General features: G+C 41.2%; 1 pseudogene; it reads left to right on the top strand.

Annotated features, from left to right (window-relative positions):
• The first annotated feature begins 1,309 nt into the window (after nt 1-1,309).
• LOC109699986 (cell division cycle-associated protein 4-like) lies at nt 1,310-2,022 on the top strand (annotated as a pseudogene).
• Nucleotides 2,023-3,802: the final 1,780 nt, after the last annotated feature.

Genomic DNA, 3,802 nt, shown 5'->3' with positions numbered 1-3,802 from the left:
TGACACATCTGTTACTTCACTTAGCATTTATGTGTGTTAGCACTCATGCGTGTGCATGTGTGCATGTGTGTAAAGAGAGCACTTGAAATCTGCCCTCTTCGTAAATTTCAAGTGTATGTTACATTATTGTGCTAGTCTGTTTTTTGTTGCTAATAACACAATACCACAGACTGGGAAAGTTATAAAGAAAAGAGGATGGTTTTGGCTCACAGTTCTGATTCAAAGGTAAGTGGCCATGTCTGGTGATAACATTCCTGTTGTTCTTGCTAACAGAGACCCAACATGATGCAGCATATCACTTGCAAAAAACAGGGAGTGTGTGTTCTTGTCTCTCTCACTCTTCTTACAAAGCCACCAGCAGTATTTGATCATGGGGTCCCCACTCAGATGGCTTTATCCAATCTTAATGCTCTCCAAATGCTCCACTCTAAATATCAGTCAGATTAAGTTTCTATCTTCTTTATACTTCACAAAGGAGACAAAATTTCAACATGAGTTTCAAAGGGAGAGAAAACATTCAAACCATAACAGTTATTGTTAGCTGTAGTCACTAGGCTACGCAGTAGTTCTCTAGAACTTATTCATCTTATAGCAGAAAGTTTGTACCCTTTGTCAACATGTCCTCTTTCCTCCTGCCCTCAGCTGCTGGTTCTGTTTCTTTGAGTTTAACTTTTTAGATTCCATATGTAAGTAAGATAATCAGTACATTTTAATCTACTTCTGTCTTATTTCAGTTGGCGTGATGTCCTTCAGGATCATCCATGTTGTCACAAAAGAGAGGATCTCCTTTTTGTGAAGGCTGAGTAACATTCCATTATATATACACAAATTCATAAACACACAGTGTCTCATTACTCACTCATTTCTTTTTTATTTGCTGATTATCTCTTCTCCCTTTGAAAATGTGATCATTTTTATAACTGGTAATTTTTTTTCACTGCTAGATCTGAAATGGTGCAGTACCTGGTAATATAATACATGTGTAAAAAATATTTGTTGCATGAATCAATCAGTCATCACAAAGTTAATCCACGTACTCGGTCATCCATCAGTATTCATGAGGGATTGGCTCTATGATCTCCTGAGGACATCAAAATCTGCAAATGCTCCAGGCTTGGGTCCCAACAGAGACAGCTGTAGGATGGTTGAGTGGGGCCTCAGGAGATCAGTGAAAGTCTGGGACATTCTGGGTGACCAGGCTTCACAGCATAGGAGCAGTAGGCTGCCTTCAGTCATGGAGACACTGTGGGAACACTTGTTCCTTCTGAGGATAGTCATGGAACTGGGCAACACCTGCTAGCTAGACATGATGTTTGCACTAGGGCTGAAGAGGAAATGTGGTGACCAGGTTCATAAATGTTTCGGCACCATTATTTTCTACAACCTGCAGTGGAAGTCACTCCTAGACATGTCCCTGGTCACACTCCAATTCTGCCACATGCTGATGGAGCCCAACCTCTGCTGCTCGATCCTGATCACCAGCATGGTCCAACAGATCCAGGAGGTTATGAGCCACCCCAGAGGGCAGAGTAATCACCTCTTGACCTCCGGGAGTCTACAGACATCCTGTGTCACATGGCAAGGGGGACTGAGGGGTTGTACCCTGCTGCTGAACCAAGACAGCTTCTCACCAAGTCCAGTTTCTGAACTTCCCCCGGTCAGCTCAGCACAAGGGCCAAAGAACCCTCAAAGCAGTCTTGGGGAGATGAACATCCCTCGAGAAAATAAGGGAAGCTTTCAGAAGTCACTGGATCAGATATTTGAGATCCCAGAGAGCAAATACCCTAGCTCCCTGGGGGAACTGTTCTCAGATATGGACAGTTCTACCATGGCCTGGACATGGTGCTGACAGAATGATGAGCAGGCCTAAGTTGGGCCCCTACAATGGGGTCCAGGGCTTTGCTGTGGCTGCTCCTCCTCCCATCTCCAGCTGTGACCTGGCCTAGGGGACATTGGGAGGAGAGCCTGATGGAGACATGACAGGAGGCTCCTGACTGGCTGAGGACAAGACCACGTGCCCCAGAGAGCTTATCATTGGTTTACTGTAACCTACCTTGGTCCTGTGAAGGGAGTTCTCATCATCTGAAGCCAATGGCCCAGCCCTGCTTGGCTGTCTGTTGATTCTGAAAACATCCTGGGATAAATTGTCATCACAGCCCCCAGGCCTGTCCACTTTCTCTGCAGGGCAGAGGCCATTTCACTGGGAACTGATAGCTCTTCTCAGCCCTGGACTGGGAGACATACTACAGCCCTGGATCCTTTCCTCTTTCAGTGTCCAGGCTTCAGCAACCTCATTGCACTTTAGTTAGGTGAATTTTTTAACTTAAGTTTTGTATATTTGGGGCAATATTTTGTCTTAAGATAAATTTTTTAATTTTTATACTTTATCTCTTTAGACTTCTTTCAGCTTTTTTCTTAAAAAGTATATTTTTTCTACAACTGTCTTCTGCTGCTACATTAGAAACTATTATAACTTAAATAATTGTAGTTTTGTGTTTCAGTTTTTTAAGGTGTAAATAAGGATTTATTGTTGTTGTTACTATTATTATTATTATCATTTTGGTAATGATTTGCACTACCCTCCTAAGCAACAACCTACATGCTATCAGGTTATTTTTGTTGTTGGGTTTTTGTTTGTTTGTTTTCTTTAGTTTTATTCATCTCCATCATGTTCTGCATTCCAGCATAGTAGAAATTAAAATGAGAACACAGCATAGCTACTACACTTCACCACTATCACTCTGCAAACCATCTTTCTAGACTTCCATGTACATAATAGAGGGTTTTATTTGTGTTTATTTATATGTAAGTGCCACTGAAGGCTAAGGTCAAATGTCTGTGGAAATTACAGCACCAGTTGATTTTCAGGGGCTGTAGAGTCTCAGACAGTGCCTACTTGTTTGTGTTTGGAGGGCTGCTCCTGTCTGGTTCCCAGCACTGCCCTGCAGGAGGAAGGGGGATGACATAATGTGCTCCATGTCAACTGTGTGCAAGTGAGTTGGAAAGTGTGTGTGGCCATGTTCCTTCAGGTTGGAACATGTCTGTGCTTGTCTATTAAATTGGTACTGAAACAATATTTTTAGCTAAATTTAAGTCTAGAATGAAAGAAATTTGACTCCATATAATGTATGCCCCTTCAATCCTGAGAGTCATCAATGTGCTGCCCTTTAAAGTGAGCTGGGTAGCTCCTGCACCTGGGCTAACTGCACTGCCAAGACTCTGTAGCCTTATCTCAAGCCAGACTCCTTCCCCTCCTTTATCCAACAAGGCAGTTATTTCCTGTTTCTCCTTGCTTTTTATAACTTCCTAACCAGAGCCTAAAATGTTTACTATTTTCTTTGTGCATCTGACCATTCTTCAATATCAATGATATAAACCTTACTTTATTAAAAATTATCCAGCAAAATAGTTGCTATACTGTATTACTTAAGTAATAGTGATAAGAAAAGCAATCTGTATGTGTTCAGTACATTTTTCTATTGAATATTCTGTATCTCAAGTTGGTTGAATCCATGGATATGGAAACCATAGATATGGAGGGCTGAATGGATTTGTAAGAGGGAAAGTGTTCTCAATTTAAAGTGTCTTTAATCTGTCTGTCTACCTTCTTCATAATTCCACTACTGTAAGTGTCCTCAGACTCAAGTTGTTTCCAAGCCTTGGCTTGTGTGAATAATGTTGCAATAAACAAAGAAATGCATATATTTAATCAACATACTGATTTAATTTCCTTTGGATAGATACCTACTCAAAGGAAAGTGGTGGCACTCTTGGATCATATGGTAGTTGTACTTTTAATATT

This window comes from Castor canadensis, chromosome 7 (assembly GCF_047511655.1).
Source record: "Castor canadensis chromosome 7, mCasCan1.hap1v2, whole genome shotgun sequence".
In the NCBI taxonomy this organism is placed as follows: domain Eukaryota; kingdom Metazoa; phylum Chordata; class Mammalia; order Rodentia; family Castoridae; genus Castor; species Castor canadensis.
This window is presented reverse-complemented; position numbering and strand designations above follow the sequence as displayed.